At 46.0% G+C, this 12,047-nt stretch overlaps 1 pseudogene; it reads right to left on the bottom strand.

Annotated features, from left to right (window-relative positions):
- Positions 1-6,733: 6,733 nt before the first annotated feature.
- On the bottom strand, positions 6,734-7,595 carry LOC139238063 (histone H2B 5-like; annotated as a pseudogene).
- Between the last annotated feature and the right edge of the window lie 4,452 nt (positions 7,596-12,047).

Below are 12,047 nucleotides of genomic sequence, written 5' to 3'. Positions count from 1 at the left end.
TCTACTCTTTCGCCCCGACCCTCCAAACCCCTCACCCCAACTCCTCTATCACCCCATTTCTTTCAAACCCTCACCCCAACTCCTCTTTCACCCTTCTCTCCAAACCCCTCCCCCAACTCCTCTTTCACCCCTACAATTTCATTTTCAACATCACTTACACAAGTCATCCATACTGGAGGTAAATCTAGGATCTTCTGTGTGTTGGTGAGGTGATCACTGGACAATAAAGTGCAGAGACTGATGGGAGGCTGCTCATTACCCTCGGTGTAATTTAATCCCCTTACCACTGAATACTGCGCACAGATGGTCATCTTGGTAACGGAATGGTCATTGTGACATCACTTTCTAAACAAGGGCACACAGGACAATGGGTCATCAATAAATGGTAAAGGGATTAAACACTCTGCAATTACATTGTAAATAATAGGAAATAAATGCTGAAAAATAACTGGCGAAGATAATAGCTTATCTTTGTGGAATTCACTAGCAAACAATAAGAATGATGTGTTTAGTTTACACACACACACTTACACATATATATGTAGCAAAGACTTTGTGTACACACTTTTCAGTTGTTGTACTTAAGCTGATGCAATATGTTTTATTAGGTCTTGCTGCATCAGGATATAAAGATACCGCACGCTATTGCTCCTCCTGCTGCCTGGAGGAATGGAGCAGATATTTAAAGGGACAGGGACTCCCTTTTCTCTGCCTAGTTATACTTAAAAGAACAGTCCAGTTTATCTCGGAGTGTCGGAGGACTTCACAAGCCGAGCTCCCATTAACAGTCGCTCCCTTCTGCACTGTGCAGTGATTGTAAAGCTGTTTATTTTCAGTGACTTGAGCCTTTCTATAATGTCTCAATTGTTTTTGATATATTTGATTTGCTTTTCTAATTTGAAAGGATTTCAGAATTGTGCATTGTGACGAAGGTTTTGTATAAAGGTAGCTTAAATTTTGTTTGAAAATATTTTTCCTAACACTCCCCCAACCCCACAAATTTTAGAACACTCTGCAATACTGACTGGGAAGTTCCCAAGTTCGGTCCTTGATCTGGGCTGTTAGTTGTTCTCAGTCAAGGCAGCAATTCAGGGGTTCTAATTGTCCTCACTATCACTGGGCTAAATATGAGTAAAAATTATCCAGTGCCCTTGCTCTTGATACCGATCCAGTGACATCAACTGGGAAGTGTGTGGATGTCACTTGAGGGCAGGATTGAACTCGGCTCTGATGCCTATCACAGTGGAAATTTCTATCCTGTACTTAAAGTAACAACTTTTGTAACCTCCATTTGCAGGGTATTAGAAGGGGAGGATCTGCAGCTTGGAAACGCAAATCAACCATCACGTCAAGATTTGAGGGAATCATCGGATTCATCAGGATCACCTTATCATCAGTCTTTGGAAAAACACCAATCACAGCGGGGAGAAACAGGACACATGTTCTGTGTGTGGATGCACCTTCAACCAGTCGTCTAGCCTGTGAGACTCGTGTGCCCAGCTGACTCAACACTGTAAATGTGGGGACAGTGGGAATGGATGCAGATGCGCCTCGGGTGAAAACACATCAGGGAGAGGCCGTTTACCAGCTGAATGTGGAAAGAGATGCAGTCGCTTATCTCAACAACTGCTGTAGGCACATGCTAAGTCCTGTCACTGAAAATGATTAACAGACTGGATTTTGTGTTCAGTGATCTCGGGCGTGTTAGCTATCCCTAACCTGGACACCAAGGCAAAGAGAGGCACTCTGGAAGGTGTGGAGAACTGGGACTTGTCCCTGAGAGTAACCAAAGGCATGAGAACTGAAACAATCGAGAGTTAGAAGGAGAAAAGGCCCAAAATGGAGCAGTCGCTAACAGGACATCATAAGTCTCCTCTTATCATAGAGATATCAAATATTGACACATTGTGTAATTTGAAATATCAAAATATTAAACTCCAGCCCAGTTTTCAGAATGATTAACATCAGCAGAAACAAATCCCAACTGACAGAACGAACACGATTCAGTCAGAATGTGATTAACAGCAGTAATAACAGTAGAACCCAACCCCTGCAGTCACTTGTGAACTCGCAATTCAGATAACTGAATGAATCTCTTCCCACCATTCCCCAGTGTGAACTCGCTGGAGTTTCAGCAGATGATGGAGTGAAACCCTACCCACACACGGAGCAGGTAAACAGTCTCTTCTCGGTGTGACTGTGACAATGAATTTCTAGATCAGACGGGGAGTGAATCCTTCCCCACAGTCTCCACATTCCCACGGTTTCTCCATGGTGTGGGTGTCCTTGTGTCTCTCCAGGTTGGACGATCAGTTGAATATTCGTCCACACACTCTGTCCCTCTTCTCTTTTCACCGAAGGACTCCCAGTTCTGGACTCACTGCCGCCTCTGCGGGTGATCGATCGATAATCTATGAAATCCAACTTTTACAAAGATTAAGCTGGAATGTGTCCCGATACAGAATCAGTGGAGATTGATTCCACTCATTGCAGATAGTTTGAAACGGAACCCGAATTTAATCCTGATTGTAACAGCCTGGGATTTACATGTGAAATATGGATTCAGACAAAAGGAAACAAAAAGTGTTTGGAAATATTTGGCTAATGGTGAAGTTACCAACATAATCCGCAATTTTAACAATTTTTGGCGGGATTTTTGAATTTCTAAATCATTAGAGGACCGACTGTTGAACAGTCATTTCCGCCTCGGTTTCATTGGCGGACTAAACAGGCTGCGATTGGTCATCAGAAAAGACCAATGAAATTCACCACAGAGCGGCCAATCACAAGTTCGCTCCCTGCATTTATCCTGAAGGTATAAGAAGGGCAGATGTGGGAGGAGTTTCTCATTCTTTCTCTGAACGTGTGCATTGTGGAAACGTGTAGAAGATGAAAAACCGGCTGTAAAGCTCGGGCCAAGGCCAAGTTTCGCTCCTCCCGGGCCGGACTGCAGTTCCCTGAGGGCCGTGTTCACAGGCTCCTGCAGAAGAGTAACTACGCTGAGCGTGTGGGTGCCGGAGCCCCGATCTGCATGGCTGCTGTGCTCGAGTATCTGACCGCTGGTCGGCCACGCGGCCCGCGACTACAAGAAGACCCGCTTCATCCCCAGACACCTGCAGCTGGCCATCCGCAACGATCAGGAGCTCAACAAGCTGCTGGGAAAGGTGACCATCGCTCAGGGCGGGGTGCTGCCTAATATCCAGGCTGTGCTGCTGTCATGAACTGGAAATGGGGCAATGCCAATGCAATTTCTTCTTTGGAGCGAAGATCATGCTCACAGGCCCTGGACAAATTTGACTCATTATTTCAACCAGGCATTGGCACTTTCATGTGGACCAAGGTAGTGATTCACATCAACCCGGACGCCAGTCCAGTACCCCACAAGGCCAAAGCGGTGCCGTACGTGATGCAGGAAAAGATAGAAGGCGAATTGGAATGCTTGCTGAGGGAAGGTATCATCTCGCCAGTTGAATTCAATTACTGGGTGAGCCTGATTGTGCCTGTACTCATGGCGGATGGGTCGGTCATGAGATGTGGTGATTACAAGGCCACCATCAATCGGGTGTCACTCCAAGATCAGTATCCGCTACCGAGAGCGGAGGACCTCTTTGCGACGCTATTCGGTAGCAATTTATTTTCAGAATTGGACCTGACCTCAGAATTGGACATGACCCAGGAGCTGGCGAGTGAGTCAAAGAAGCTGACCATCATCATGACACACAAAAGATTCTTTGAGTACAACATAGCTCCATTTGGAATTTGCTCGGCCGCCGCGATCTTTCAACAAAATATGGAAAGCCTCCTCAATTCCAAGGACAGTGGTTTTTCAAGACGACATCCTCATCACGGGTTGCGATACTGAAGAATACCTCCGCAACCTGCATGAGGTGCTATGCAGTCTGGACCGGGTAGGTCTGCGACTGAAAAAGGCGAAGTGCATCTTCCTAGCTCCAGAGAGAGAATTCCTGTAGATGAAGGTAGAAGCAGACGGGAATGGACCTACTGTGTCCAAAACGGAAGTGATCCAGAGAGCACCCAGACCCCGTAACACGACGAAGCTGCATTCATTCCTCGGGCTCCTGAATTATTTTGGTAACTTTCTTCCCAAATTCAGCAGGCTGTTAGAGCCGCTACACATGCTCCTGCGCAAAGGTCGTGAATGGGTCTGGGGGGACAGCCGGGAAAGGGCTTTTGATAGAGCACAAAATTTGTTATGTTCCAACAATCTGTTAATGCTACATGACCCATGTAAGACATTTGTTTTAACATGCGATGCATCGTCCTATGGGGTCAGGTGTGTGTTGCAGCATGTTAATGCCAAGGGTCAGTTACAGCCGGTAGCTTATGCCTCCAGAAGTCTGTCCCAGGCAGAACAGGGCTACGGGATGGTAGAAAAGTAAGCGCTTGCATGGATATATGCTGTAAAAAAATGCACCAGTACCTGTTTGACAGGAACTTTGAACTGGAGACGTTTCACAAACCCCTAATGTCCCTTTTGGCCGACAACAAGTCCATAAATGCAAATGCATTGGCCCGCATACAGAGGTGGGCACTCACGTTAGCCGCCTATGACTATACAATTCAGCACAGACCGGGCACTGAAAACTGCGCCGATACACTCAGCAGGCTCCCACGAGCCACCACCGAGGGGGCAACCGAGCATGCTGCTGAGATGGTCATGGCTGTTGAAGTTTTCGAAAGCGAAGGCTCACCTGTGACAGCCCGTCAGACAAAAATCTGTACAAATAGAGATGCGCTACTGTCTTTAGTCAGGAAATATGCCCTGAATGGGGACTGGGCAGCCACGTATGGGGCATTCCCTGAGGAATTCAAACCATTTCACAGGCGCAAGGATGAACTCTCGATTCAGGCCGATTGCCTACTATGGGGAAACCGTGTAGTCATACCCGAGATGGGCAGAGAGATGTTCATCAGAGAACTCCACAATGAGCACCTGGGCATTGTCATGATGAAGGCAATTGCCAGCTCCCACGTTTGGTGGCCAGGGATAGATGCAGACCTGGAACTTTGTGTTCACAGATGCAACACGTGTGCCCAGCTGGGCAATTCACCCAGGGAAGTCCCCCCTTAGCCCCTGATCCTGGCCCGCCAAACCATGGTCATGTATCCATGTGGACTACGCAGGTTCTTTCATGACAAAAATGTTTTTGGTTGTAGTAGACACCTACTCCAAATGGATCGAGTGCGACATTCTCAATTCAAGCACATTCACTGCCACGGTAGAAAGTCTACGTGCAATGTTCGCCGCCCATGGTCTAACAGACGTCTTGCTCAGCGACAATGGCCTGTGCTTTACAAGCATTGAATTCCAGGACTTCATGGCAGGAAACGTTATCAACCATGTCAGAACGGCACCATTCAAGCCGGCCTCAAATGGTCAGATTGAACGAGCAGTGCAGATAATCAAACAGGGGATGCTCAGAATCCAAGGGGGTTCCCTCCAAAGCCACTTATCATGTCTCCTGTTGGCCAATAGATCCTGACCACACTCGCTCACAGGGGTTCCACCAGCAGAGCTGCTAATGAAAAGGACGCTCAAAACCAGGTTATCCCTTATACACCCCACCATTAAAGAAATTGTTGAGAGCAGGCGCCAGTCACAATGTGACTACCATGACGGGAATGCGAGGGCGCGATGTATTGATGTCAATGACCCTGTCTTTGTCCTCAACTACGCTGCAGGGCCCAAATGGCTCGCAGGCACTGTGATTGCAAAAGAGGGGAATAGGATTCTGATCGTTAAACTTACCTGTGGACAAATCTGCCGCAAACACGTGGATCACATAAAAAGGAGGTTCAGCAACCCCATAGAAGAAGCAGAGGAAGAACACAATGTAGATTTCACTCCACTACAGGTGACCGAACACAAGAACCAAGCGGAGGAGAGCCCAGTCACTGTGGGCAGTCCGGACAAGCCTGAGGCACCGCAAACAGCAGACACTCAGCCAACGCCCAACAACTGGAGCCCCAACTCAGGCGCTCTACAAGGGAGCGTAAACCACCAGAGAGACTTAACCTGTGATCCCAATAAGACTTTGGGGAGAGGTGTTGTCATGTATTCAACTGTCATTGCAACCCATGTAAAACTGACCTAAGTTGTACACCGTGAGAACATTGACCACAACGGGGTGAACTTGTGGGAGAGACATTCCTAACCTGGACTTTCAGGTATAAAAGGGGAAGCTCCACCCACCTTCATCACTTCAGTGCTGGCTAATAAATGTTCCTGGTCACAGTGACTTTCTCTCAAGTATGGGTCTCGTGTGCATTTATAATCTGTAGTAAGGACATATTAGACAGAGTGTTCAAACTGCCCCGGTTCTGGTCTCTGTAAGAACTCCCATTCTGGATTGATATATTGCGGGGAGTGTCGGGTTAATAAACGGACTGACGCAACAGGAATTGATAAATAAACTTGATAAGTACTTGCGAGAGAGAATGTGTGACTGAAATCTGAGTCTCAGCCTCTAAACATGCTTTTAATTCGGCAGGCGGTTTATATGAACAGGTCTGAGATTGAAGCTGCTTATCTGAGAATTAAAAACTAAATCTACAGCTGGAACTCCAAAAGTTCTCACACAACTGTTTAGGAAATAATTAGTGATTTAAGTTTAAAGGGAGATGGGTTTGTGCAGCTGTTTCAGAGAGGTTGTGGGTGGCTCTTAAAAGAGCCATTGTGTTTGGGTTTGATCTCTCAGGACAGCGTGCAGTTTTACTTGGAGCTGGTGTACTTGGTCACCGCCTTTGTCCCTTCCGACACGGCGCGCTTGGCCAGCTCCCGAGCAGCAGCAGGTGCACGGCGGTCTGGATCTCCCGGGAGCTGATGGTGCGGCGCTTGTTGTAATGGGCCAGGCGGGAAGCCTCACTCGCGATGGGCTCCAAAATATCCTTCACAACCGAGTTCATGATGTCCATGGCCTTGGAGGATAAGCCAGTGTCAGGGTGAACCTGCTTCATCACTTTGTAGATGTAAATGGAGTAACTCTCCTTCCTCGACTTTCTGCACTTCTTGCCGCCCTTCGGTGATGTTTTAGTGACCGTTTTCTTAGCGCCTTTCTTGGCAGTAACTGTTTTCCCCGGTGGTGGAAGCGTGCTCAGCGGCCACCATATTGGTCAGGGCGGTCTCACGGCGCATGCACGGTCCTTTGTGCAGGGACAAAGGGTGGGCGGGGCTTCAGGATGTCTGTCAGTTTGATTGGCCACATGTTTATGTCCAGCTCAGTGGCCCCTAAAAGGGAGCCTTGTTGTTCTGATAGTTGTTTGTTGACCCTGGGCCAGCATGCCTCACCTATTGGGACAGCCGAGCCCAAGCTAACCCTATTGGAACAGCCCAGGCTCACCCTATTGGGCTAGCACACTCTCACCTCATTGGGTCAGCCCGGGCTCACACTATTGGGCCAGACCGGGCTCACCCTATTGGGCCAGCCAGGCTCATCCTATTGGGCCAGCCCTGGTTCACCCTATTGGGCCAGCCCGGGTTGACCCTATTGGGCCAGCACAAAAGACCCAGTGACCAGCAGAGAAAATTAGCAGCTCATTGATTTTATTCTCACTTTGCGTACTTACCCAACCATGTGAGCAAGAAATGATGAATACCATCGGCCTTTGAATGTGGCAGGAGAAACATTTTTCTGTTCTGTCTGTGGGAAAATATTTCAAACATCAGTGTGACTGTAAAAGCACCGAGACACACATATCCTATCCGAGTGAGACTGTTCCAGTGTACTGACTGTGGAAAGAGATTCAACCAGTTACACAGCCTGAAAAACATCGCACCATTCACAGCGGTGAGAAACTACACGTGATCTGTGTGTGGACGAAACTTCAACTGATCCAACCTGGAGAGACACAAGGACACCTGCTCCATGGAGAAATCATGGAAATGTGGAGACTGTGGGAAGGGATTCAGTTCCCAGTCAGATCTAGAAATCCATCATCGCAGTCACATTGGGGAGAGACCATTCACCTGCTCTGTGTGTGGCCAAGGTTTCACTCAATCATCTGATCTGCTGAAACTCCAGCGAGTTCACACTGGGGAAGTGTGGGAGGGATTTACTCAGTCATTTGAATTGCGAGTTCGCAAGTGACTGCAGTGTTTGGGTTCTACTGTTATTACTGCTGTTAATCACATCCTGACTGAATCGTGTTCATTCTGTGAGTTGGGATTTGTTTCTGCTGATGTTAATCACCCATAAAACTGGGCTGGAGTTTATTTTTTGATATTTCAAATAACATAGTGTGTCGATACTTGAGGTCTCCATGATAAGACGAGACAAATTGATGTCTTGTTATCGACTGCTACATTTTGCCCCTCTACTGCTTTCTAACTGTAGATTGTTTCAGTCCTCAGACCTTTGGTTACTCTCAGGACAAGTCCCAGTTCCACATACCGTCCAGAGTGCCTTGATGTCCAGGGTAGTGATAGCTAACACACCCTGGATCACTAAACACAAAATCCAGTCTGTTATTAACTTACACATACTGGAATGTTCGTGTGCCCACAGCATCTCTCTCACCTTCAATGTGTGAGTAGAGTATCACACCTGCAAAGCTGGTTTCAATTTAAATTTGAATCCACTCAGTAAATGTATTTTTTTAAATATCTACAAGTAAACCGATCACATCAACTAATTGGCAAAGGTTTACAGTCAACTAAATGGACAAGTAAAAACATCATGGCCCAATAACACAGCTCTATATTCACTGGAGAAAGTATGTTATCTAAGTCCTCGAATGTCAGTTGGTGAGATGAGAGACTGAATCTCTTTCCACACTCAGCTGGTAAATGGCCTCTCCCTGATGTGTTTTCACCCAACGCACATCTGCATCCATTCCCACAGTCCCCACATTTACAGTGTTTAGTCAGCTGGGCACACGAGTCTCAGAGGTTGATGAATGGTTGAAGTTCTATTCACACACAGAACATGTGTACTGTTTCTCACCGCTGTGATTGGTGTTTTTCCAAAGGCTGATGATAAGGTGATCCTGATGAATCCAGTGAATCTCTCAAATCTTGACGTGATGTTTGGTTTGAGATACCAAGCTGCTGATCCTCCTATTCTAATACACTGCAAATGTAGGTTACAAAAGTTGTTACTTTAAGTACAGGATAGAAATTCAGCACAGCCAAGTCTAGATTCTATAGGACATTATGTCCCCCTCCTGTCCCTCCGAAGCTGTAAAAGCCTTATTCTAGACACTCTCCCTCCATCCTTATTGTCCAAAATCAACTGCGAGTTACTTTCTCCAGGAAGTGCTGAATCCGGCTGGGTGCAATTCCACAGACAGTTGTTAACCTCTGGTGCTTCACCATCAGTCGACTCAGTGAGTGTCAGCAGGATTTCCACTGTCGTAGGCATCAGAGCCGAGTCCAATCCTGCTCCCAAATGACATCCATACACTTCCCAATTGATGTCACTGGATCAGTATCAAGAGCAAGGGCAGTGGCTAATTTTTACTCATATTTAGCCCAGTAGTACTGAGGACAATTATAACCGCTGAACTGCTGCCTTGGCTGAGATCAACTAACAGCACAGATCAAGGATCGATCTTGGGAACATCCCAGTCAGTATTGCAGAGTGTTCCAAAATTTGGGGGGTTGAGGGAGAGGTAGAAAGAATATTTTGAAACAAATTGTACTCCACCTTTAAACAAAAAATTCGTCACACTGCACAATTCTGAAATGTTTCCAAATTGGACAAGCAAGTCAAATGGATTATAAAAACAATGTGTCATTTTAGAAATGTTCAAGTCACTGAAATAGACAGTTTACAATCACAGCACAATACAGAAGGGAGCGAATGTTAATGGGAGCTCGGTTCGTGAAGTCCGCCGACAATCTGAGATGAACTGGACTGTTCCTTTAAGTATAAATAGGCAGAGAAAAGAGAGTCCCTGTCCCTTTAAATAGCTGCTCCATTCCCCCGGGCAGTGGGAGGAGCAACGGCGCGCTATCTCTTGAGATACTGACACAGCAAATACCGCCGGATGGGTTCCCGCAGGTTCCTAAAGTCCTAAGAAATAAATTGCATCAGGTTAAGTAGAACAACTGAAAAGAATGCACACTGAGTCGTTGCTATGTGCGAGTGTGCAAACAAACCAAATAATTCTTAATGTTTGCTAGAGATGAGCTATTAACTGCACCAGTTATTACCCAGCATTTTATTTCCTATTATTTACAATGTAATTGCAGAGTGTTTAATTCATTTCCCATTTATTGATGACCCATTGCCTTGTGCGCTATTGTTTAGAAAGTGATGTCAGAATGACCATTCCGTTGCCAAGGTGACCGTCGGCCCGCAGTATTCAGTGTGAGGGGATTAAATCTTTGCTCTGGTATTTGGACGCAGTGGGAACATCGGCGCAAAATCACACGTTTTAATGTGAAATATGTCTGTTTTCTCACATGTCGACCGGCTGTGAGAAATGGAACCTTGAGTAAAAAATGGCGAGGCTCGTCCGCGATTTGGACTCAGTACCTCTCGCATATCAAATGTGATCATCCCTAAGTGAGAATGATACCCCCAGACCAACGAGCCACCGACAGTGAAAAGCGCAGCTCTCAGATTCTGACAGTAGTGAGAAAAGGTATTCGGCCCATCGTGCTTGTGTTGTCCCTCAGAGACCTATCTAATTAGTCCCCCTCGCCATAGTCCTGCAAATGTTATTCATTTGACGAATATATTATTAATTTGAGACATGGTATGAGCAAGCTCCCTTGTCAGTAAAAGGGAAATTTGGCGATGAGGTTAAATGTGAATGACAAAACATCCAGGGAGCTCAAAGCTGTAAGACAATAAGGGCGTGGATGGGATTCGAATCCATGCATGCAGGGAGCAATGAATTAGCAGTCTAGCGCTTTAACCTCTCGACCACCTCGTCTCTTATTTAGCTCAGCGTCAGCCCTTCAATTTCCTGCTTTTTATATCCAAATAGAAATAATGTGCTCGAAAATCCACTTCAAAGCTTGCTCTGCCCGTGCAAACAGATGGCAAAACGTGCCATTACATTCTTAAAGCAAACTGCCTTTCTTTACTTCAGGTGACTGACTCGAAGAGATGGTTGGTTTTTCGGCAGAATCCCAATAAAAAATATAACATTTCAGGTAGCGAATTAATTGATCGCAGAAGGACGCGAACTTGTAATCTTGGGATAAAGTCGCGGTTAAAATCGAATTCAAACGCCTCATCCATTATGCCAGGCGGTTCCTGCCGTCAATGTAAAATTTGTTATTGTGAAAATTGGGAGCGGATTGCTCGATCAAGGAGTGGATTTAAGAAAAGCTGAGCATATTTCGAGTAATTGAACAGATGTACTGCGATCTGTGTGCGCACCGGAACGTGGAACACAGCTGTTTAACAATTCGGTCATTGCAGCTGGAATCACACTTCTTCTCAAGCTGCACAACATGAGGCGAGATTATGAGAAAGTCCGTCTTAAATGGACAGATAATGAATCGAAACTGACCACCATCCGCTTAAACAGACACAGAATGATCCGGGTCTTCAAGCACATCCCTTTTACACAGATGCAGAATGACCCTTGACTGGCAGCAGTTCCCTTTTAAAAGAATAAAGTGAGATTTCTATCATCCCTGAAGGCAATTGTGCAGTGGGGCTCAGGACCACGCGGGGCAGAGACGGTTATTGAAGCCACAGGTGATAGACAGGCAGGAAGGAGGGAGGGACGTAAAACCAGCCCAGACTGAAATATATATATATTTAACATTTTAAGAAAATAAATACATTTAAATTTTATTTTTAAAAAATTGAATTTGATTTGTTTTTTAAATAAATAAATAATTGATTCATAATCTATATATTTTTTGATTGAACGAAGGCTGTGTGACTGGAAGAATTCCATTAGAAATGAGTGGGTGCAGTCAATAAATTCCCAAACACAGGAAGTCCATGGTGGAGGACAAGCCACGAGGGAAGATGTGGGCTACAAAGGCGATCTTTTAAAGTCGCGTGTGTCTTTCTGCTGGATCTGACAGCAGCTGCTTGTACTGTGAAAGAGGTCAAATG

The sequence above is a fragment of the Pristiophorus japonicus genome, chromosome 25 (genome assembly GCF_044704955.1).
Source record: "Pristiophorus japonicus isolate sPriJap1 chromosome 25, sPriJap1.hap1, whole genome shotgun sequence".
In the NCBI taxonomy this organism is placed as follows: domain Eukaryota; kingdom Metazoa; phylum Chordata; class Chondrichthyes; family Pristiophoridae; genus Pristiophorus; species Pristiophorus japonicus.
The sequence above is the reverse complement of the archived record's forward strand: the minus strand, read 5'-3'. Positions and strand labels throughout refer to the sequence as shown.